This window comes from Pygoscelis adeliae, unplaced genomic scaffold (assembly GCF_000699105.1).
Source record: "Pygoscelis adeliae isolate BGI_AS28 unplaced genomic scaffold, ASM69910v1 Scaffold212, whole genome shotgun sequence".
Taxonomy (NCBI): Eukaryota; Metazoa; Chordata; class Aves; order Sphenisciformes; family Spheniscidae; genus Pygoscelis; species Pygoscelis adeliae.
The window spans coordinates 898,886-925,626 of record NW_008824235.1 but is presented as its reverse complement, the minus strand read 5'-3'; positions in this window follow the sequence as shown (position 1 = coordinate 925,626).

The window sequence follows — 26,741 nt, the reverse complement described above, 5'->3', positions numbered from 1 at the left end:
TGATTAGTTTATGGGATTTTGGAGGTTCTGATGGCATTTGCTCCATCTACGCTAGAGGGTTATCAGGATTTGGCTGCCACTGATTCTGCAGCTATGGTTGTCTACATAAGACTGTCCAGCCTGTGCTCAACATTGCTCTGGCTGCTAAAAGGTAATTAAATCACTTCAAGGTGCATTGTAGAAGCCACAAAGTCTACTGGCTAAAAAAAAAGATACAAGTGTTCTGCAACTGGTATAGCACAGGGCATAATAAGCCTGCTGCTCTGGTATCTTCTTGTGTCTGGCAAATTCCAAAACATATCCCTTTACCTACTAGATTCTTGACAAGAGACCATAAGATAAGAAAATTGCCCAGGATCATTTTATGACTTTGTAATGTCCATGTGTTCTCCATTTGCAAACTTGTATTCATGTGACAATATTGCTCTAAGTGGCAATTTTATACTTAGCTTCATTTTTACTTTTATCTTTCTGAATAGTGATGAGAAATATTTCCTTCCATCCATCATATCTATTTTGGCCAATGGGAAACCAGAAATCAGCAGGGGGTGAGGAATGGAGACGGAGGTTGAGTAAAATGCAGTAACATGAAGCATTCTGCAAACTCTTACAATTACAAATCAATTCATACAATACCCCACTGAGCAAGAAACATTATCTCATTTTATGGGAATCTGAGACAGAATTTAAGTGGCTTGCCTAAAGCCAGAACTGTCGGATTGGGGATTAGAGGTCCTGGTTCCCATTCTCTTCCATTTACTATTCTGACTTACATCGTAACTGCAAAAAGGAGACATAGCCTGACTCAAGAAATGGTATTAAAGAAGAACTAAAAGACATTTTAGTATCAGACTACAACATATGTTTTGCCTTGTTAAAGAAAATGATCAAAAAAGATAAAGTATCAAATTAGATTTTTGGCAGTCGATAAATTTTGCAAAAGGGTGAAAAACAAAACCTCTGTCAAATATCTACATTTGGTGTAAAAATGCCTTAAAATCAGATTGACATTTTTATATAGAGATGTGAGACATAATATAAGACAATACTGAAAGAGTAGAAAATTGGGTGCAAAATGGAAATTTGGTTAAGATCTTTCAAGTTCTGAGAAAGCAGTGTTGGATATTTCTTGAAGTGTACTCCCTGCATCACTCAGCATTTGTTGTTTGTTATCAGCAATGTAACTCTTACCTGATGGTAGCAGAGATACCTAGTATGCAAGTACCCTGAGACGATTGTAACTGGGTTTCTTTGAACCATGTTTCCTCTTCAGGGAAGCAGTGACAGGGATCAGGGCATCTATTTTGTATCTATGCTATTTTGTAGTATTTTTTTATAATTTCTAAGTAACCTTTAAATAAGTGAATAATTCAGTTTCACAAAGTGATATAGCAGCATTAAGTAATTTTTCCCAAGCTCCCATAAAATGCTTCTTACAGATTTGAGAAAGCAAATCAAAGATGTAATTTTACTACCTCAGAGTACAGGACATTAGTACTGAACACAGTATGCTAAGCTAACAATGACCTTATTCTATTCCCATTTTACTCTCCCCCTCTTCTCCACTTCCCCCAACTCCCTCTTGTTTTTGTCTGACAGAGAACAGCTCCTATCAGAAGCAACAGCCTGGAGATGCCTTTCAGAAAACAAAAGGGATTTTTCCAAGTTTTGAACTAATAAAGTGGAAAATTTCTGCTAATTTTACCTAGTAATCTTAGATACCAGCCCCCAAATGCTCTTTTTTCAGTAAAAGCACTACATACTAAATCTTACCTTCTGGAGGCTTCTGTTTGACTTGTTCCCTAGCCTCAGTTAGACTTACTCTGCATGGTCAGATTTTCCGGCTTATTATAGGTGCTCTCAGAAAAGAGGAGGACGGCCCCAACTAGGAACACAGCAGCATTCTCACTTCATTCAGAAGATCAAGAGGGAACAAGAAGTTGCTCATTTATAGAGAGAAATAATAAGGCAGCATACAAATAAAAGGAAATAGAGTCAGATAAAAGGGGAGAGCAAAACTGGAAATCAAACACTCCTGCTGTGTTGTTCCTCCCCAGTATCCCTGTCAGGCAGAGAACTGGTTGACAGTTTTGGAGCTGGAAGAATTAATTTCATATTTTCTTTCCAAATAATTTTATCTTGTTTTCACTAAACATAAAGCATATGTGTTCTGCAACACTTGTTGTTAAAATCCTTTTTCTTTTGTTAAACACTAGTAATTAGTGTAACACTAGTAATTTGATTATTATCTTTGGCAGCTGCCTTTGCATTTCTTCATCCCACTCAGCATTGCTTCAGCTGAAGTAGTGCCTTCTCAAGCTGACCAGTGGACTGCTGATGGCCACAGTGAGTGATCCATGACTGACACAGGGATTGTGGCCCGTTACAACTGACACGATAGAAGGCTCTGCTGCTGAAGAAAAGTGTCCCAACTCACTGCCATTATGATGAACAGAAGGCATAAGGATCCTCTTCTCCAAAAGCACACAAGTTTGTCTTTAAATTACGAAATAAAAGGAGCTGGAGTGTTGTGTTTTTTTTTTTTGTAGCTGCTGAGCCTCTTTAACTCCAACCCTCTTCCCGAAGGGAAAGAAAAAAGTTAACAACTAATATAAGCTATGGTTCTTAACTGCCTCAGGAACAATTTCATCTGAAAGCAAAGCAGCCTGTAATAAACTCAGAAGTATGACACATTGGAGACTGAACAGCCTTCCAAGGACAGGAAGTGCCATTTTTGCATTTATAAGGTACATCCTGAAGTAGTCGTTAGAAGCTTTTTGTTGTATCTTGCAAAGAAACCAGTCATAGATATGAACAGCTCTGCAGAAAAAAAAAATGTTAAGTGCCTCCTTAAGTTCTATAGACATCAGAAGGAAAAGGGGATTTTCTTCCATGAAATTAAACACGCCTTTACTCCCCACAGGTGGGAGAGCTTCCAAGAAACTGGGTGTTACACAGACTATTTTCAACTGAGTTGCACTCTTGCCATAACAGCAACATCATTTGAAATTTCCTCCTCAAAACAGAACTTCTTGAAACTGGATTCCCCTGCTAATTCACAGAAAGCCACATTCAAATTACTGCATGAGTAGGCATTCTGGAAAAAATATAGTCTGCTCCAAGGAAATTGGCAGGCATTGCATTTTGTATTTAAGGAATAGCACCAAATATTATGAAAACAGCATCTGCCAATATTTTGCACAGTGCAGACTGTGTTCCAATATCTACATATCTCATACATTTAGTGTTATGCTTCAGCAGCAATTGGAAAATAAGTTTTCAAAAATTAATTCTGTCTTTCAAGTACAGGTTTCCCTGAACTTCTAAATCAGCATGTTTGGTAATTTAAATAAAACTTCTATTCTTTTATTTGTCAGCATAAAAAGCATTTTGAGTAGAGTCAGTGATGTGAAGGCAGGCAAACATTCCACAAAGATGCAGAACATCTCACTTATGAATATGGTCATGGACCAATGGGTCTAGCACATTATTTAACTGAAAGGAGTAAGAGCAACAAAACTACTTAATGAAAAAGTCCTGAAAACATTGCAGAGACTAAGATGAAAACATTTTCATGAGTTTTTTTTTAATTTTCTGATATTTCTAATTTTTTCTTTCCTTTACATGGGGTAGAGGTTGAGGAATGTGAAATTGAATGTACTTTTAGTCATTAAAGAAAATTCATGAGAGACAGACCTTAAAATTCAGCTAAACGTACACTCTAAGACAGAATAAACATCATTTTTTTATACCTCAAAATAAAAGTACATGGTCTAGGCACATAAGATGCGATTAGATAGAAGTTATCTAATGCTTAAATTATTATGTTCAGACTTCATGTGTGAATTTGACTCAGGAAGTCTCCAGCCTGCACTAATAACACTTAAAATTCTGGTCTGATGAAGCATTATTTCTTACTTGCAGAGATTAAAAATATTTAAAGTAATATTTCCATTTATCATAACTGTTATTAGTGCTGCTTTAAGGCAAAAGAGAGGGAAGCTTATGAACTGTGACAGAACATCTGATCAATTTGCAGATCACTTTCCATGAAAGAGCAACATGCAAAAGAACTTGCTTTTTATTTCCATAGTATCTCACATGTCTCCATGCAGGGAAATGTGCTGAAGCACAAACAGAAACAAAACCCTTCCTTTTATATATTTATACATTGCTTTGAAAGTGACAGTTAAGTCAGTCCTATCTTACTTGATTTTCATCAGCATCTCTTTAAACTGTGTGCTGCTTATATCATAAGCCACTCAGGCAATAGAATCACAAGGATGAGTTTTTTGTTCCATTAACATCTGTAAGTCCTTCCTCTCCTTATTTTGATCCTAGCGCCAAACTACAGACTTCAGTGTCATCACCATAGTGATTTTATGAGTCATAAATTCAAAACCTCACATTTCATGCTGAAATCACAAATTTTACACAGGTTCTGCAATATCCTCATATATCAAATAAAGATTTTTCCAAACTTTTTCAAGAAAGCAAGCTTGTAATAAATATTGTACATGTTGTAAGTAACAAGAATTCTTTTTAGCCTCCAAAATTTATGATCTAGGATTTCAGGGAACCAGCGTTTTTTTAAAGATGTCTTTATTTCACTATTTTGCACAAAAATTAATTAGGATTGCAAAATTGCATCACTCACCGTCATGAGGAATTCAGATCTCTTTGCTGGGACTTGAATAGCAAGCCAGCTTTTTATTTCATACCAGTGCCTGGAAATACTGTTGAAATAATCCTGAGCCTACTTGTAGTAATTGTTCTGCATGCAGAACAGCTGTACGACTCAGACTCCCATATACTTCAACATAGCTGGGTCAAATCTGGAAAAATGCATCAGAAAGCCAAAACAGGAGATAAACTTTCAAAAACACTGCCCAAAAGCAATTTAATGCAAGGAAAAGGAAATGTCTAAAGGAACAGCTTGATGGCATACATGTGCAATGTAACTTCTGGGGCTTTTTTTAAGCTCTTGATAATTTAGCTAGTGACCTGAAAGTCAAGTTAGGTTCCTTTAGTTTATTCATCACTGAGAGATGTTGTAGTTCAGCAGTCACCAGGGATGATCACATACAGACTGGGGAGGAGAGAAAGAAGGGAGAACGGAAAAAGACAAAAAGACCCTAGGGTCAATACCAATTTTTCTATATAAACATTTGTTTTGACCAATGAGGTGTAGGTAATTATAGAAAAATACATAAAGAGACAATATGTATCAAGCTGCTTTTCACTTTTGAATATCCAATGCTATACACTATGAAGTCTTCCTTTCACAGTCTTTTCTGTAACTGAGTAGAGGCTACTTCAAGAGCCTCAAATGGCATTAATCCAGTCAGTTTCTTTAGCACAGAACTTCTAGATGCTCTTGAAACTTATCGAATATTAGCCCAAAGTTACATACATCTCTTCACAACACCCTGTGTTCATGTTGATCACATTAAAGGACGAGCAGTTACATAAAGAAGGAACTGAACACTGAATAAGAACACTGTACAGCAGAGAAAGAGAAAAATCAGAGAAATAGGTACACAAACTACTCTTCAATTAAGGAGAATTACATACTGTGCTGACAGAATGTTCCAGGTGCAGAGTATATCATTAGCATCAAAACAATCAAGGACATTATGTCTTTCATTCCCAATTGTTCTTGTACTGGATTATTGTTTTTACACTGAAAGCTTTGGTTTCATTCAAATAGATTATATCCAAACCTAATACCTCCCCGCTCTAGAAATACATTTTTCTGTTAAGAATGCATTAATATAACAAGCTTTCAACACGCAGTCATAACTAATATTCACATGTATGATATTTACTACTAACCACCACTTGAGGCCATTGATACTACATAAGGCTATCTTATTTTTGCTCACAAAATGAATCTGTTGTGTAATTTGCTGACAATCACAAGATCAAACTACTCTGCATAATGTGTTGTTACAGTCAGTACTCGTGATTTAACCAACATGACATACATGCCTGCAGTTTCTCTGCCTTCCTTTGTTGCTAGATTTACTTACACAAGATCCTGAAGGATCCTTATTAATATACCCTAAATGGACACACACATCTTCACGCAAATTATTAAAACATAGGAAACTGAAATCCACGTTCTTACTCCAAAGCATAGATGAAAAACTCAAACATAAATAGTACATTCTTGTGTGAAACATTTCCGTAGAATGTCAAAAATCAACAATGAAAACATTCCCATAAGACTGCTTTGATTATTTACAGTAGACTCAAGTCTTTGATCTGAAAAAATGCACTTTCCCTGAGAAGCGATTCATGCATTGAACCACATATTCAACAGGACTGTATTTGTTTCTTAACACTGAAACATAAATAGTACTGTGTTTCCTCTAAAAGTACCTGTGAGAAAATCTTTGAGGGTCTCTCCTTGAAATAATAGGCATGGAGATAAATTGAATTAGTCTGGGCTTTGCTTTGGGGGAATTTAAATCATAGTTGGAAAAAATTGCCTACAAAACCTCAAATGGAAAGAGACTTGCTAGTTAATTGCCTATTCTTTAGTGTCATCATTGTCCAAATATTTATGGAGGTTTTTCCCCCCAACGTCTCTGATTATACACTGCTAGGTGACTACAAAGAGTGCCCTATTATGATAGCACTTCCCTGCAAGATTTCAGAGATCAAAATTTCACATAAGACTGCCAAAACAGGAGCTGCATTTTTTCCCTTTTAATGTAAGCTGCAGGGAAATAGTAGACATAGGTATATCCCACAGTACACCCAATTTATAACATTCATTTCATAGCACAACCCTTCCTGTTTCAACCACTTCAGGTTAGATTGTTATTAGCTCTTGCAAACACCTGGAACTATCACTGTCAATGGCTTTTGACTATCAAGCTACTCCTAAAGAACACTTTTATTTATTGATTACACAGACTGTTACAAAATTTGAGAAAGATAGTCTGTATTTCTGATCAAAACCAGAAATAGTTTAGGACAAAGAAAACAAAAGTAACCATAATGTATAAATGAAAGTTTGTGGTTTAGACATTATCAACCTGGTGGCAAAACAAAAAAAAGATGGGATGCTAGCAAGGGACATCTAAATTCTTCCAGATTTCACAACAGACATCAATGCTGAAAACAAATGTCTGTTCTGTAAGTTAATGGCACAACACTAAAGGTCACATTTAAAGATATAATCCTGATGTATTAGAATTTTAGACCAAAATAATAACTTGCTATTTTTATTGATACCACATACTTGAACAAAAAAGAAAAATCTTGACACCTATTTATATTGGCTAATTCTATTATAGTGAAGAAAGTACACACTCTTTGTGGACATACCAGATCAGAAGTAATATTTAGAAACCGAATGCTCTTTGGGTAACAGGGATAGACCAGGCTGTGTTATGCAGCCAGCATTACCCAGTTCCTAGAAATGCCTGTGAGAAGACCAGACACACAGGGGTCTGGTCTCACCCAAGGGCTCCAACTTTCTCACAAATATTGTCTTCTCCAGTGGGTCATTTTGTACAGTAAGTCCGTTACATTAAATCCTTCCATGGAGCAGAAATTATAATAATTTCTATTAAGCCATCAAATTTCCACAAAATGCAGAAATTATCACATTAATTATATTCCATTTTCCAGCTAACATCTACAGTGTTTTATGAAGAGACCAGGGTCAACTGCACTCGTAAGTGCTGTTTAATTACTTCCATTTCAATATTCACACAAAAATAGTAGGGCATTCCAAGTTTTAAGTGTCCTTATCAGATAACTAAGAAAGAGAAAGAATAACAGTAACCTGAGCTACTGTCAACAATAGAAGGGATTTCCTTATTCATTTGCTAAAAGCAATCATGGCCATAATTGTCAGATACACATGGGCAAATAACTGCTTATAATATTTCTGCCTTTAACCAGCAGTATCTGGAAAACAATTCCTCTGTATACAAGCTTCAGACATGATTTTCTTTAATGCGCCCTCAGACAACTGACTTTCAGACACATGTAATGCCTCCAAAACAGTTCAAACAAAGAAAAGATTAAAAAAATCATGACTACTGAAAAATATTCATCTTGTATCTTTCCACCAATAATCCAAAAATACTATGTCAGACAAAAAATGAAAACAGTGAAGTATAAGAAATAGATCTTCAAATTCCACATTGCCTCAAGCACAGAATGGGTAAAAGCCATTTTGAATAAAGTGGAAAGCCCTGCAACCTAAATTGCTAAGGAGAGACCTATGACCGAGAAAGCATGATTTACGTCACCCTCAGATACGCATTATACAGTCCTTGCTATAGTCTAACACAGGTACACGTCCAAGACATTGCAGTAACTTCCCTCCCATGCCATGACAAGAGTTGTGCTAGCACAGAGCTTGCATGGTCTACTGCCTCCCTATGCTTCATTGAGCTTTGCTGTTCCAGGACTAGTTTCACCAGCACTACAAAGTTACCTCAGGGCTGAATTCAGGTCTCGAGAAAACACTAGTGTTTTGCAACCCTACTACAGCACACTTCAGTGGTACATTAAGCATGTGTATAGTCCCATTTTTAACCTAGGTCACCTATTATTTTCATTTAAGTCAACTTCTCCAAAAAGCTAAGACTGTACTTTAAAACTGCATCTCCCCTCAGTTGAACGTGGAAAAACAAACCCCCAAACCTACAACAAAAATACCCCCTCAATTAACCTCTCTGCTCTACTCATTCTGAGGACCTTAATTTTTACAATATCATATTGCCTATGAAGGTGACAAGGGTCTGATTCATATATGGCTAAAACTAGCTTTTGCTGAAGTTCTGAAGCAGAGTGTGAAACAAGGCAGGTCATGAACTACAGATTGTCTTGAAGCAATATAAGCATCCTGTGTTCTGTTTTCTGAAGTGCATACAAAGCATATATTTCAATACTGTCTGCTAAAGCCTGATCAGATTTGAACATCAGACAGCTAAAACTTTTTTTAGTTGTAGCAACGTAAGTTTATTCTAAGGACTTATTTAAACTTCCAATTTTTTTTTGTCCTCAAATCAGAGACAGTGTCTTTAATCTCTAAAACAGGACAATAAACTTGAAAAAGCCCCACCTGAGCTTGCAGGAAGTTAAATTGACACAAATGAAAGTCCATGCTGCTCAAATCTACTTCGAAGACCTGCCCTTTCTGGAGCTTTCAGAGGTTTCTCACAGTTTATATGTAATAGGATCCAAATATTGAGCATGACAATTTATCATTCACATGAAACCATGTCACAGGATTCACAAAAAACTTTCTGATGAAGTCCACTTACTTTTATTCTAATCATCATTGTGAAAATCTGCGATACAAATGCAAAATTTTCAGGTTTCCACTGAGATTTAACTGGCAGAACTGTCTATCTCACAAGTTATTATAGCTATAGCTTCAGGATGTAACTTGTAACCCACTCCTGGGGAAAACAGAAAACATGGAAAAGTTTGTTGGGTGAGCAAGATTCTGCTATTTTCAACTACACATTTTAATTGCTGAGCAACACACAATGTAACAAAGCAGCAAAATCAAGACAAATAATTGTGATATATTAATGTCACAGGAAAATAGAGTATTGGCTTAATGATTTATTCATTTTGTTCAGACTTGAGGCACATTTACCCCATACACAGAGAATGTAAGTTATCTTTACACTACTGAATGTAACTGACAGCTTGCTTTTGTTTCTTCTATTAACAATAGCTTTTAAAGTTGGTCCTTAAGATGGGTTCATTTTTCAAAAAGACTTTTAAACAATATTAAGACAACCAGGAAAATTACTTTCAGTTAAATAATAAATACTAGATAGAATATCTAGTTATCCTGAAATGAATAAGGATTAACTGAAAGTCCAACATCCTTCCAAATAAACAGTAAAGAACCAAGACTTTATAGTCAGAACAGCAGCAATCTCATTGGGTTTCACATTTTAACAGGTTTATATTTGTAAAACACGCTCAGGCGAAAAGAAGCTTGATCTGTTAACATAATTTGTTACCTTGAAGGTAATATAGGACTTCTGTTCTTTATCATGATGCTGTACAAGTATATACATTGTATTTACTATGGCTTTGTTATGTATTTAATGCTACTACTGTAACCAATAATTTAAGTAGATAAATTTAGCTAAACAAGTTTAGATAAGCCACAAGCAGCAAATAATAACCAGTATTAGACCTCAAGAATGGTCTAACACAGGTCCAACAGGTTGGTAGCCTTATGAAAGCCTGTCCAAAATAACCAAATTATGGAGTTGTTCAACTAGGGTTGAAGCGTTCACTCCAGTTTTTCTATGTTATGAGTTTTGTAGTGTGATACCATGGAAATTCATATTCATAAGCTTCCCTTATCTGGCTGTCCACAAGCTTCTGATAAAATGCAACCATTAGAGACATATGATAACATCTGAACCAGCTGCAGGCAAATTTTCAAATACTTTAGGAGGCTATTTGATGATTATCCACCAAGTAGATTGAAAGCAAAAGAAAAGACTGATACTACATTCAGTAAAACAGATTTCTAGTTTAAGAAAAAGAGTCTTCCTCAGAATGTGGAAATTATTTATTGGAATAGCAGAGATTCCTGTAGATAGAACTAATTACCACCTGTACAGTCCCAGACACTGTTACTATGTTCTCTCATTTAGAGATGACTTTGGTGAAAGCTGTCTGCTTTTTGTTGTCTCCCTACAGGTCAGATATGAACTACAGGAGGACTATGGCAGATACCATCTAGATACAAAAGACTATATTTCCTAGTCCGACTAATTCCCTGCAGTGGCTCTCTGATGACTGTAACCCAAATCATAGCTCAGCAGGTCAGACAAAGCCCGTGACCAACTGCTTTCGTCCTCTACCAGAAGACTTTCCGCCATCAGTGCTCTATATCTGGATTTGCACCTTAGACACAGGTATGACCAAGGAAGACAAGGTTCTGAAATGCATTACATTTTAGTTAGCATATTTTCCTGCAATTCTTAACTGAATGAAATTATAACATGAATTACATAAGAGTTAATTTTACAAGCAAACTAGCTAGGAGGTTAGCAGGAGAGAACAAGCTCTGTCTTTGTCTCATTCTTCTAAAGTATCATTGTCACAGTCGGCAGTATTAAACAGAGTATTGTGTTTATATGGGGAAGTAAGGTGGCAAATACTTTCAGAGTTCAAGAAACTGAAATACCAAAGTAGAGATCAGAAGTTTATTTTAATCAGCTAGAAAGAATAATCTAAAAAGAAAAATAATCTTTTTCCCCCCCACAGTAATGGTCATATGGCTCATTTGGGAAGATCTACACCTGTAGATGTATACTTTGTTAAGCAGAGCAGTAGATGGCCTGAAAATTGTCAATGTGACAGAAGATTAGGCATTACATATCTGAATCAGTGTTCATCGTTATCCGCTCACCCGGCAACTGGTAATTCCTTTTATCTAGAGCGCACAACTATTCCTACCAGGAGCCTTCTGTTGACGTTCACAGCATAGTTAGAAGTGTAGAAGTATTTTCCAATGAAGCCCAGTTCCTCTGATCTTACCCATGTTAGTAGCCATAAATGGAACAAGCTGGACTTGGCTCTCAATATTGACAGTGTTCAAATACAGAACAGAGGATCAAAACCATATAGGCACGCAGAGAAAATTAAGGTTTCTTTAAGCAGCTGCTTAATCCCTTTTAATTGCAATTGTCTAAAAATAACCTCTAAGCCTTAACTCTTTCAGCCCTGTATGGCATTTTCAACTGGTCTAGAGGAATTATCTTAAATCTCCCACCCTGAATCCCCAAGACAGATGTACAGCTTTTCTATTCATCACAAAGATTTTTAAATAAGCATTATGTCAATGTTAATGATAATATTGATGTAAAATCTGTACACTCATCTCTTTAGCATACAGGAGCACATTGCGATATTGTTTTGCATGATCAATACTAACAGGGAAGAAGGCAAAAGGCCCTGAGTTAAGCTGTTAGTAGTAGTCACCAAAGCAGTGTTGACAACTCATTTTTATTATTTTTTCACACATAAAATTTGGATCTCATACTTTGAGCTGTATATTTGCTAGTCAGTAGTCAGACTCCTGTAATCAAAACAATTGCATTTCAAGTCCTTTAGCCTTAGCAGATTCTGAAGTTAAGAACTAATTCTACCAGATTTAAAACAAAACAAAACAAAAAATGCAGTGACACTTAATCATTCTCAATGAACACACTAAAAGTTACAAAATTCAAAGTTCGGTAAATTATGTTAACGTGTAACATTACACATGATGCCTCTAGGCACCACAGGAGGATCAAGTCTTAAGAAGGATTTTGAAGGTAAATATTGAGAAGGATTTCTGACTGTTTCACAAAGTAAGGAGCACAGGAAATAAAAATACAAGTGGTGAAGTAAGACTGAGAAGCTGGTTTTCAAGCCGATATCACGGGGTAACAGTGGATTGAAGTAGAATCATGGTACAGAGAGGTTAGGGTACAAAACAACACAAAAGAACAACAAAATAAGAAAGTCTAAGAGCATGAACATTAAATTACTGTCTTTTTTAGCAATAATGCAACATGGTAATCCAATTACAAGAATATTTTTTGGCATGTTAGATGGAACACCCATTTAATTTCAAAAGTTAATGCAGAATGAAAAATATGTCTTAGAATATCTTTCAGCAAAAGAACAACAAAATAAGAAAGTCTAAGAGCATGAACATTAAATTACTGTCTTTTTTAGCAATAATGCAACATGGTAATCCAATTACAAGAATATTTTTGGCATGTTAGATGGAACGCCCATTTAATTTCAAAAGTTAATGCAGAAGGAAAAATATGTCTTAGAATATCATCTTTCAGAAATCAAAATTTAAAGTTATGTCTATTGTGTTTTATGACATGTTTATACTAAATTAAGAAAATCAGCTTGAATCTAAGTCTCTATTAAAGAAGCAAAAAATAAACAAAAAAAATATGTTCTCTTGATGAAGAGCACTTTTAGGATACAGTATATATTTAATCACATAAATGAAAAAGGTGAGCCTGACAAAGATTTTGGTAAACTTGTTACAAAGAGATTTGTCAGCTTTCAAAAACTATTTCAGCTGTTCCTCACAAGAAGATACAACAGGTAAGTTTAACAGAGTTTTCTTTGCAAAAAAGTCTGTAAGAAACATTTGTTTGTTAAAATCCAATCCATCTGTGGACAAACATTCAGATTTGTGTCAAGTACTGGAAGCTTACAGCTGGTAATTAGTATCAAAGCAATTAGACTCCCTGCTTTAACCAATGAATTTTCTGTTCCTGTATGTTGAAGGGAAAACATGGGAGGCTTTTTGAAATAGAAATTTTAACTCCGTTTGGGTACTACAATACTACAATCAGCTTTAAATGCTTAATTCCAGTTCAAGACCTTTTTGAGCCTGGAAAGAACTCATCATATTTTCTAATGTAGGAAACTGACTACCACAAGTAACATGCAATATCACGCTGACAAGTCACAAACATTCCTTGATTGTCCTACTGCTAATTAATTTCAAAGTATAATATATTCGGTGTCAATATATAGCTACACTCCATTAGACATACTTTTTACAGGCTCTGTACAGGCTTTTTACTCAAGGGAATGTTATAAAAAATTCTGTCTTTGTTAGTCATTTCTACTGCTTTCTCACTTTTCAAAGAGTCTCCTTATTAGCTGCTTCAGTGGGCTCTACTCATTGCTATGAGAAACGAGCTTTAGCCTTCAGATTTGAGTCATTTAAGTGCTAGTCCTTGACTGAGACTGTTAAACTAAGCATCTAGTTTCACGATCCAAACACTTACAAAAAGATTCAATATTTCAAAACCATACACATACATCAGAATAAGCAGCCACCACATACAAACAGCCTTAGAATAGTTCTGTCACTATAGGTTAAGTTCTACAGAATTACAGTTCTCTTTTAATTGAATATTTACTGCAATTCTAAGCCTTTAGTTTAGCAAGGTTCAGGAAAGATTCCACTATTTCTACAGAGGAAATGAGCAGGGACTTTGCACCTAACAGAAACTTAACTAAAGTAGTTTTACAGAAGGAAAGTTCCATTTGCCCATTTCTTTAAAGGTGGTCTTCCACAACTCTGCAAAGAGTAAAAAACTGAATCAATATTTAATGGAGAAATTATAAAAAAAAAAGAGGGGGGGGGGGGGGGAGGGTGTCAAGAGAAGAAGATCCCTACTCTTCATCCCTACTCTGCTTTAGACCACATTTACAGATAGTTTACCATGTTAGGAACTTTTTCACAGCATTGCTATACTTCCACTAGGAAAGTATCAAGATGCCCTTTAATAAAAATAAAATCTACATCCTTACTAATTTTCTGTATGTTCTTCACTATTCACAACCTAATCCAAACACTACAATTCATTCCCCAAAAAATATGTAGAATGCCATTAATAATTAAATATATACTTAAAACATTAAATAAATCAGGATATATAGGCCCAGATACCATTAATCTTTACGAAATCTGTATGGATTAAGTTAAATCACACCAGAGACTAGCAATAACATTTGGGATGTTGTGTACAAGACTGCACAGTAAAGTGACCAAATAACAGAATTTATTTCCAGGAGGAAGAGTAGTAGCTCAATTTTTGGTGAGAAACTAAAAAAACAAGGTTTAGTCATAAAAAGAGGGGACATTGCTGTTAGATTGCCCTTATTGTAATTATAAAACAGCAAACATAGTAGCACAAGTATGCAGTAATGTACATGTTCTGCTAAGAGGTAAGTTCAAGAACAGAGATGAACATCAAACAGAAGTCATACTTTTGAAACCCTTCTCTATTTCAGGATAAATGGTAACAAGTAAATAAGGGCATATAATTCATTGTGATCATAGAGATATTGCTTCAAAAGGGAATTAATTCTGTGTGTGTCTGCATGTTTACAAGGGGCCAATGCCAACTAGAACCTTAATTCAGCTGGGCAAAGCAATAGCCCAAAATTCTTTAAAAATACTCTTAAAACCATTAAACTTGATCTTGTCAGAGCTGTAGAGTTTCCATCATCCTCAAGTGACCTTCTGGAAAAAGAAATTTCCATAAAAACATACTGATTAAAAACTCCCCAAACTACCAACTGATACATAATAACCCTATGGATATAGCTGACCTGCAAACCTATTACATGTTTAGCTCTTGAAAATAATAATTATTGCATATTTTCCTGTAAAAAAATCTTGATTATTTCTAAGACAATTGTAAACTTTATCACCAAATTCAAACCATTCTTTCATTCATAAAGCAGAATTTCCTGTCAGGAACAAACCCTTAGTACTTGTTTATTACAATTTTTATTGTAATCATTGAATTATTCTGGCATTTGTCTACACTGATGTCTCCCTACTGTTAAACCGAGTAAAACAGTAGCAGAAAACCTGCTGTAATCCCTGCTGCAATGCCAGTGCAGTGAGTGACTGCAATCTGAGATCTAACACAGTGCCAAAAGTTTAAGTCACTTATCTGTCAGGAATTTTATAAATCAGGGCTGGTGCCATTTTAGCTTTGATCACAGGAATTTGTGATCATGCAACCTTTAAGCAAAAGATGATGTATTTCATCAGGAATAAATTATTTCAAGTAATTGTCATAATAATCAGCCCCTGAAGAGAAACCAAAGCTGAAGTTCAGCTTTAGTGAAGACAGAAAAGCTGTTAGAATATCAATGCCATATAAAGCAATTTTATTTATCTTCTAGTTAAGACAGAATGAACTCGCATATGAGTAATAAGGGTTTGAACTGTGCTAAACATGGCAAGTACCTTAGCTGTTCATATCCCAGCTGCCTCTGCAAGCTACACTTGATACTTTTCCTTTGCAAAAAATCTAGGATTTAAAGTTGAATAAATGTACCTTATTTGTGTTAATGTTTTCCTTGCCAGAACATTCTTATAGCAGCTTAAATGTTTTGATTTGTTTTGCTAGACAAGGCACAAGTAAACTTACATAAGTCCTTCTTTATGGAAGAAAAATAGCACACTGCCATCTGTGAAATACCATGAATATGAATAGCAGCCTCCTTTGGCATCCGATTGCAATGATACATCATATCGATTTTAGTCCTCGGTAAATCTAGGCTATGTTTCACTTTAAGTGCCATCTTGTATGGTGTTTACTTCATCTTACTACACGTACTCCTCAAACTACTTCACTCTGTAGTCCTCAGCCTGAAAACCTTTTATATACGAACAGCCTTAGTGAAAGCCAGGAGCCTACTTTTTCTTTTTGCCATACTCAGAAAAAAACACTGTAGGAAGAGGGGTAGTTGTTTGTTTGTTACTTCTGTGAGGAGGAGGAAAACAGAAATAAAAAGAGAAAAGGAAAGCAAGTAGACCTTAGAGGAAAAACCAATTCCACCCACAGTAGACGACCAAGCAAATAAGACACAAGAAAAACATGAGCTAATTTTCTCCTCTGCCAACGTCAGAGGATTTGGGACTGAGGGAACACAAACCTATGCCATGCTTTTTCCTTTTTTCAGCTGCAATCTAGTCACAAGTCCTCATGGACTATGACAGTATGAGGAAAGCTGCATTATTTAAACAAGTGACAATATGCAGTACTGCCCCAGGGATCACTGCACATGCAAGGGGTTAGCTTCGTTTTACGACCGTCTGCAGAACACAGACAGCAGCACAGCAAGCCCATCTTGTATCTGCTGCATCCCATGGCAGCACTCTGCTTTTCCCTCCCCATCCCATCCCAGCATGGGAAAGGTGTGGCCGGTGCTCCAGGACTTGATCCCAAAGTCCCTCCATTCAACCAGCAGAGCTGGTGACAGGGACCCATCTCCTTGCACAGTGGACTGTGTTTGGGCAGCTGCAGGCTTGACCCCTGCACACAGCCCCCCCTCTTAACAATACCGCAAGGGTGGGCACTGCTGTCACACTAGCATCTGCTCAGTTGGAAAATAAAAGCCTGCTGCACAAATAGAACAAATATATATTTTTCAAACAAGAGGGAGAAAATAATGAGGTGTGCGAGCATACTATTAGAATTCCAGTTGTATAATATTGACCACTAATTATAAGTATATACATAACAATCAGCCACAAACAGCAAAGATGAGAGGTTGTTCTAACCTGTCAGCATCTGCATCCAGAAAAGCTCATCTTTCACATGCCTCAGGAATGTAATCTTCTCAAACCCACTCCAGGTATATTTGAATTACATTGTACCATCAAGGTCATGAAGGTACCCAAATAAACTAGTTGCTTCAATCAGTGCATGTCTCAGCACTAGCATTACCTTTGCTATAATTTGTCTATTTGAAAAATGAAATCCATTCTTTGCCTAAACATGCCTAAAAGATGAGTAAGAGCCTTTCAGAGAATTTGGGTAATATTTTATATCCTTTTCATATCTTTAAGATATTGGCTGCTGGCAAAGCTTCTAGCTGGAGAGATAGGTGAATCTTAATCCTGTAAGGACATTTAACTACAAGTACATTTTGGAAGTGGCCCTACTGAAGGAATTACTATCCACAGTGCTGGAGGTCAAGCAATAGGCAGCTTTAGAAAGCAATATTGGGTCTCTATTCTCCAAGAATGTATTGGTCTGGTATGCAAGCCCTGAAGTCAATCTGGAATCAGAGTACCGAACAGAGGGATTTTCTCATTCTAGTAAATGCTGACAAGAGAAGCTACATCTTAGCAAGCAGGAAGCCACAAAGGTTTTGTTCTAAGTTGACTTGTACTACACGAGAAAATTAGTATTTATTTGATTTAGTAAACCCTAGTTTAGAAAGCTAGCCTCAGAGAAAGATTTTATGTGAACAAGTCAGTCTGTGTATGCTTTACATCACAAATATTAAGCTAAGAAAAGTAACTCGTGCTGCAGACAAATTGTTCTAGTATTCCACAAATGTCATTGTACAACAATAAGAAAGGTATTGTGAAACTCTAAATGGAGGCTTTCTGGTAGTTTATTTAATAGCACTTATTTAAATTGTTTAAGAGTGTGCCAGATTAGTTTAAAGTATTTATACATTGTTTGTTGAATATCAGCACTAGACAGCTGCTCATGGTTTGCAGGCTTTAAAATTGGAAGGGAGCTATTAATGAAGTGGAAAGATTGCATACAAGAGTTACATTAGAGTCACATAAATGTCTATGCAGTCTTGTAACTCCGTTTAATGCTTCTCAGAAAAATTAAGAACTGACAAAGCAATTGCAACGAATTTTTGAACATTTTTTTTTATTACGATTAGCACACTACCCCTGAGGTACCATACCCCCCCAGTGACACCAAAGGAGTCTGAAAATTGTAGCTGCCTGTTCTATTTTAGCCTCTTCACTTATGAACCAGATCACTCAGTTCTTGCCACATGCCCAAAGTTACTTTTTTGAATTAAACAGAAATAAAGTTACTATGGTAGGAAGTGTGGTTTGGGAGACTTGCATTGATAGTGTGTAACCAGCAGTAAGACATTACATGAATTTTCAGTAATTCTCAGAATATGAGATATTGAGAATGAATATGAATGCTCAGTCGTGGTTTAACCTCAGTCAGCAACTGAGCACCACGCAGCCACTCGCTCACTCCCCCCCACCCGGTGGGATGGGGGAGAGAATTGGAAAAGCACAAGCGAGAAAAACTCGTGGGTTGAGATAAAAACAGTTTAATAATTGAAATCAAATGATAATAATAATAATACACAAAGCAAGTGATGCACAGTACAGTTGCTCACCACCCGCTGACCAATGCCCAGCCAGTCCCCGAGCAGCGGCCCCCCCGGCCAGCTTCCCCCAGTTTATGTACTGAGCATGACGTCACATGGTATGGAATGTCCCTTTGGCCAGTTTGGCTGTGCCCCCTCCCAGCTTCTTGCGCACCTCCAGCCTTCTCAGTCGGTAGAGCATGGGAAGCTGAAAAGTCCTTGGCTAGTGTAAGCATTACCTAGCAACAACTAAAACATCAGTGCGTTATCAACTTTGTTCTCACCCTAAATCCAAAACAGCACTGTACCAGCTACTAGGAAGGAAATTAACTCTATCCCTGCTGAAATCAGGACAATTACCAGTCACTGAAAGGGTGTGTTATGATATACAGCAAATAAGGGTTATAGGGTTAATGCCACAATTCCTCTTCAAGTAAATTTTGTTATTTTTGAGGTGCTTAATATTTGTCAGCACTAGGAGAAGGAAGTAGGTTTTTCCTTCTTCCAGATCTCTAATCACCATTTTCAAGTTGAAAAAAATCCAAGCATTTTTAAGTTAATTCACTACAAAAGAAAATATTATGGCATTGATGAAATTATCAGTCTATAGCGCTCTGAATGTATTGCCAAACCAATATCCTGTGTTTGTGAATATCTGATATTAAAGTGACTCATGGCCATCAGAAGAATTTCAGTCTCCAATAGAGATGTACAGATGGCTTGTTCATTGCTTTAAGGGCATCATAATACATTTACATTTACTCTGTAAATAAAGAGTGTTAAACTGTGGATTTGGAAATAATACTTCAATTTTCTTTAACAAAAGACTTATATCCCTGTATCACATTGATTCTCACTAAAGTAATATTTTAGAAGCTTTCAGAAAACATTTATGGTAAATAAATTCTTCAGATATGTATTTCAGCTCCAAAGTGTATTCAGCAATTTTGTAGAAATGTTGTAATATATTGAGCAAAGCGTGGCACAGAGGGATAAGAGGAAGAATCCCAGCTGGCAGTCCTTGTTGTGAATGTCTTACAGGCAGTGTTTATAAAATAAAATAACGGCCAGGAAAAAATACAAAATAACATGGTAGAAAACAGTAAAAATGTCATTGTTTACAATAGTGAATACGAACCAACTACCACCTTTTTCTTTTTTCCCCTTAAGTATCCTGTCCTATAAATATTTTTTTCTGGGCTGGGGTTAATTTTTTCAGGACAGAGTGAGAAATAATTTAAAAATTTTAGGAGTGGACAATAGACTGGTATGGTGTGTTATAGTTTTGTAAGCACATATAAATTATGGATCAGAACTATACTGAATAGAAGGACTGGCATAGTATTTACTTTTCTGGAAACTTAAGTTTTATTTCTGATTTTTAATCTCTGCTCAGGAAAAAGTTACTCTTGGTCACCTGTCAGAATCAATAACCCATTGTAGTATGGGAGGGAGGAGGGAAGAAAGAAGGTCCCATGTCAGGAAAATTCCCATGATTCACATTTCTAAAAGATTCATGTTCCAAAACCAGATAGTAAATAACTGTAGGAAACCAGAGGAAGAAAATTGGTTTTGTGTGAAAATGAGTTTTTGCTTCAAAAAAAATCAGCTCCTTTTTATTCTAACTTCAGGAAAATAGTTTCTTAAATTATATTTTGCATAAATATATTAGTCAATAAATTGAACTTGCTACTGTTTTTGTTACAGTTTTTCAACTTCAGTCAATAAAGAGCTGAAAAATTATAAATTGCAGAACAAGCATTTAATCCAGAAGATATTTTGGCTATTCTTGTCTTGCTGAATTATGGGGTATAAGGCTTCTCATATGCCAGCCACCTCTGCTTGCTAAGATGACTAGATACTAATGGGACATAGATCATGTTGACAAGTTTCTCTTTTAATGTATAAACCTGCAGTAAGGTAAAGCATGCTACTGCACAGTAACTCAAAATGTGACACTTCAGGAATGAAAATAACCAGTCAGCTCTCTTTATTAATTCCTGCAGGCACTTTCAAGGCAGCGCAAGCATGAAGAGGGCATGCAATATTCAGACTAGTAATACTGTCACACTAGAAATATCTCAATGAGAAACTTAACGAGCTTTTCTTTAATGTGTGATCATTGTACATAGTCCAGAAACTGACAAAATCTTCAGTATTTCATTGGTTTTATAGGAAATCTCAAGGGATTAAGGAAAAGCTAAGCTCAGAGAGATGGCTATAGCTAGATCTGAAAAGTATCATTCTTGTAGCCTTATTTATATTTAGAGCTGGTCAAAAATTTTCTGACAGTACATTTTTATCTCCATCACTGGATCTTGTCATCTACTACAGATAATCACTCTATATAATCCCAAACTGCTCAATTCCATTATAACTCGAGTTCAAATGTCTATGCTTCCACTGCTCATGCAAAGAACAGAATCATTCCAGAATCCCTCTTGCAGAGCTCTCTCCTGTTACAAGAGTTTGGTGTTCACTTAAGTAGTTTTCAGCCCCTAGTTAACAGTGTTGAGGTGTTTTGAGATGCTGTAAAGCAGAATCCACAATGATCAGTCTAGGACACCTTGGAATGCAAAAAGAAGCCATCTAGCAACAGAAACTGATGTTAGAGAATGAAGCTTGCAGTGCTGTCCATTCTTGTAGGTATGCAAGCGGACAGCGCATGAAATATGATTACTATTTGGCAGCCAACAGGATGTTCCAAGTACCCGTTATATTACCATAATTTCTACATGAGCACTCATGATGATCTCCTTTAGCTACTATACCAGTGAAGATAATAAATAGCAGCATTCAGCCCCTTCAACTTCATGACCTGGTCATACATGATCACCTGAGCTAGCCAACAACTGACCCTTTGAAGTTGGTTTGGCACAAGGAAGCACCAGTATTATGTGCTCTCAATATGTACATAGCTGTAGATCCCCAGAGATGTAATTAGCATTTAAGATCTTGCATTGAAACACAGAATTCTGTAGGGATTAAGAACATAAGAGTGAAGAACATTTCATTCTCCATGGGCTGAAGCACTTTTAAGCTTTACTCATTAGTAATAAAAACGCATGGGGTCTCATGCAAGTCAGGTAAGGATAGTTTGTTCAAGCCCTGAGAGCGCACTATGGCTTCGAGATACCATACTAATTGAATATCACAGTCATTTACCCACAATTCTGTAAGCATCTGACAAAACCACATGCACATTCTAACGACCCTTCTCCTTCAGTCTCTGCACAGCTATTCAGCATTTTGGAAAGAGCAGTGAATTTCCATTATGGTATGAAAAAAATGGAGAAAAAAAATTAAACATCTGCATCTTTAAAGGAAAGAAAAGTGTCTTAATCTATGCTAAGAGATTATGAAGAAGGGAAGATGAACAGATTTGACAGAGACCTGCCAGGATGTTTTATTTCATGTCTCCTTTCAAAATGGTAAAGGAAGAAAACTCAGTCAATACACCATGTATCGAAAGAAATTTATAAATTTGTGATGTTCTGCAATGCTAGCTTAGTGCTTTATATTCTCAAAGTCAACATTTGTTGGCAGTCTTCTCTCCTGCAACCCTCTTATATCTTATTGGGTATAACTTGGAAGCTTTGGAGAATTTTGTTTTGTCTGCTTTCAATATACATCAGTTGTGAACAGGAGTTTAAGCTAAAATTCTCCCAAATTCTAAACATGAAGAAAAAAGCATGTTAATGATAAACTGTTATCAGAACAGTCCACAACTAAAAAAATACCTAATATTTTTGAATCTTTCAAGCACCCAGGCCAGGATTCTGATTTTGATGTGGTATTGTATTCAGCTCTAGGCTCCGAACTGGAGTACTGTGCAATAGATTTATAAATATTTGGCTCAGAATTTCTCTGTTACCATATCGCAACTGAAAATTCTTAGTTCAGGCTCTAACAGTCACACAAACAAAAATAAAAGCTAAAGACGGCTTGAAGAAAGACGCTTTGAAACACCCTTCTTCCAGTTGAGTTAAAGTCATTAGAAATACAGGCATACAGTATAGCCAGAAAAACATTAAAAAATTTTTGTGTACTAATTCAAATCATTCTCAACTGCAGGGAAAAATGTGTTGCGGGAGGGGGAGGGAGAAAAACTGAGAACAGACAGCAAATTATTCTCTATCAAAGGAAATTAGTGGTAATGTCCCAGGAATTGAAATGCAGAACGTTCAGACCCATTTGTAGTCCACATTTATAAGACTGATTAGCCTTTAAAACACAATAAGTTTCCAGATCAAATCAATATTTTAATAGAACAAACTCTATATCATTCACCTGCACCTAAAGAGAAAAAATATTAAGGGCCAACATAATTTAGAGAACATACATGACCTTTTCAAGGTCTTCCTAAATATTAAACTTCTAAAGTCACTTTTTTGATGAGGACATTGTACAAAAACATGCAGATGCAAGTATGAAAAGTTTAGGAAACAGCATGAATGTTTATGAACTCCCTGCTAGTCTGTTTCTATTACTACCTTCTACAAGGTAATTTGAAAATTGTCAAGTGAAAGCAGCAGCAATATTGATAAAGTCTTCAAATGCATAAGAAAGGCAATTGTTTCCTTTCAAATATCCTGAGGAGAGTTTTTTTTTTTAATTGCCAAATAAGGCAGGGATGTAGTACACAAGAGTTGTGAGATAAAATGAGAATATACAGTAGTGAAGTAGCATAAATTGTTGGAAATGTTTTAGAATTTAAGTATGTAACTATTTGTATTCTGTCTATAGTATCTGATTTCCCCCCCAGTGTGTATATTTTTTTAATGAAGCAGCATATAATTAGACATACAAGTAGTGCTACACCAGTTTCACAGTATTTTTTAGTTTCCCCTGCATATTCTTCCCTGAGATACTTATGAATCTTGGTGTCTGTTCTGATGGGACATACCTAGCAATACAAAAAATTTTGGGACTAATAGTCTGACCGGTAGCTGCATTCAAGTTAATCTGGAGAATGCTGTATAGAATTGATGAGAAGTTGTGGAGAGAGACTGAGAGAAAGCAGCACACAGAAACTGAGCTGGAGGCTTTGATATCTCTCTCTCTCTCTCTGGTCTCTCAAGCAGTATAATTTAAATGCAGAGCTGCTAGTAAAGTTCAGGTTCTGGAAATTCTCTCTCAAAAATAAACCAAGTAAAAAGATACAGTCAGAGAACAGCTCCTTCCCTATGTTCCACATGGGAGGCACATCCTGGGAATTAGGAACATTAATGTAGAAGGCACATCAAGGGTAATCAGGTCTAGTTCCCTGGCAGACAGCTACATTATTAATTATTGACCACTTCACAGTGACCTTCAAGCAGTACTTCAGAAAGAAAATAAGACAGTATGGGTCAGACTAAATCTATGTAGACTTCTTCCAAAGAAGGTTTTCTGCTACTGTAGAGACATCTATAATATATAGCTATGGTAATGAAACAAAATGAAGTTACACATGGTTTGGAGTGCATACTGGGTCTGAAGACACAGCAACTAGTCTTTTCATGACATTTCTCAGGGGAATTAAAAATTTAATTAAAAATTTTTACTAAGTTGTTCCATGAGCAGCAATTTACCAACTGTTTCCCCTGAAAATTATGAACATTTAGATAAGCAAGCCAGTTACAGGTAAGCGTTTCAAAATAGGAAAAAGGTTGTGATTTTTTTTTAGAACCAATTAGATGACATTAAATGTCCAAGGAACAGGAAATAGGTAAATCTGAAGAGCTTAAAAAGCACTGGGAATTATTCTGTAGAGCTGCAGCAAAAAGAATACAATAGGCTATTCAATAAAATCGGCTATTCAACAAAATAGGCTATTCAATAAACCCAGACAGGAAATAAGGGAATAATTCAGCTCAGTTCGTAAGTTCTTCATAAATTGCCTTAATAATATCTTTGAAATCATAATATAGGGCTACATAGAGCAAGGATAGTATACTTCAACAGGCATATCCACCTATCCTGAAACTGAAAATATTGCATGCCTTATAACAATAAAATAATTCATATATTTTTCTCAAAGAGCCAACTTTGCTTTTTCAGCCAATGTTTTTTTGAAAAGGAACAGAAAACCTACAACACCCACCCTAACCACTACCACGTATTTTCCGGAACAGCATAATGCAAAACAGAACTCATTAGACTTTTCTATATGCCAAGCTAATAAAAGTACCAGGTTGCATGTTAAAAGTTGGTAATTAAGTTGGTATCTAAGCCCATAAAGCTACTACTCCTATTCTGATCTGTTAATCAGATGCAGAAGCTCAAACCACAGCAAGTATCTAAAACAAAGAACAGGTTCCTTGATGCAAAAAAACTGTATATTTATACATGACATACCATGTTGTAGAAGACCCTCCTACACAACTGAAGTTCTTAACTTCTAAAACTGGTTATAAATATTAATACAATATCATAATCCATTTAATTCTAAACATCTTTCTAAATTTGTAACAAGGATTTCACAAACCAACTGTCCTGGTTTCAGCAGGGATAGAGTTAATTTTCTTCCCAGTAGCTGGTACAGTGCTGTGTTTTGGATTTAGGAGGAGAATAATGTTGATAACACACCGATGTTTCAGTTGTTGCTAAGTAGTGCTTACACTAGTCAAGGACTTTTCAGCTTCCCATGCTCTACCGACTGAGAAGGCTGGAGGTGCACAAGAAGGGGGGGGGCGGGCACAGCCAGGAAAGCTGACCCAAACTGGCCAAAGGGACATTCCATACCATGTGACGTCATGCTCAGTACATAAACTGGGGGAAAGCTGGCCAGGGGGGGCCGCTGCTCGGGGACTGGCTGGGCATCGGGCAGCGGGTGGTGGGCAATTGCATTGTGCATCACTTGCTTTGTATCGTCTTTTATTATTATTTTATTTCAATTATTAAACTGTTTTTATCTCAATCCACGAGTTTTCTCGTTTTTACCCTTCCGATTCTCTCCCCCATCCCACTGCGGGGAGAGTGAGCGAGTAGCTGTGTGGTGCTTAGTTGCCAGCTGGGTTAAACCACAACACCAACTCTTTCATATTCAAATATATTCTAAAATGTGAAGGCAAGAACTGTCACTTTAACACCACCTACAGTCTTTTAAAAAGACAGGGTGTAACCTACTGCTAGATTTACAATTAATTCCCCAGAAAGATTCTTGACAAACTCTAGAGGACAGGAATCAGGTTTACTCATAACATAAATAGTCTCGAAAACACTGAATAAATAGGGCTATTCTGGTTTACATTGAGGCTCTAGTCTTGGATATCTTTCCTTCCATTAATAGAAAAACAATACATAAGAAACTTGGAGATGTTCAAGAACAAAGCTGTGTAAACTAATCTTAGGAAAAATAGCTTATGAATTAGTTTAAAAGCTGCTTCAAAACTACATGTCCCAATAACATGAATTGTTTCATAAGCTACTGTCAGAATCTTTGTTACAGAGGAGTAACTTGCTTAGTTGCTTTGAAAGGTGTCCTCCCACCTGCTTCTTCATCTCCAAAAGCAGATTTCTCTTTTATATCCCCATTCCAAAAGCCCCAGGCTTCCATCTTTGTGTTCTCCACCATCACCCATGTCACAATGCAGTCTTTTGTAAATCAAAAGTGCTTTGGCTTTTATATTACCCATGACACCATCTCCTATAGCAGAATGAGCACATGCATTAAGTCATACATACAAATCCTGCATGTCAAGCACTTAAAACAGTCTTACAATTCAGCTTATGTTGGTTTGGATTATTATTATTTTTTAAGCTGCAGAATGGATGTATCTTAAGGTTCCACACTCTATTTCCAAATTTATAGTTTATAATCCCAGTCCCATTCCCCTCATCTAATCACTAGGAAAGAAGCTCAAATGCCCCAGTCTGCACCTTTTCTTGCAGAAGCTCAACACTTCATATTTTTCTCCCTGTGTTAATTTAAACATGGCTGAAGCACACCTATACAACCAGCCTGAAGCAGAAATTTAGCAGTTAGAATGACCAGGAAACGTAGCAAGTAATTAGAAGTTTAGCAAAGCAATTGAAAACTAGGAACAAGGACTTACAGTGTT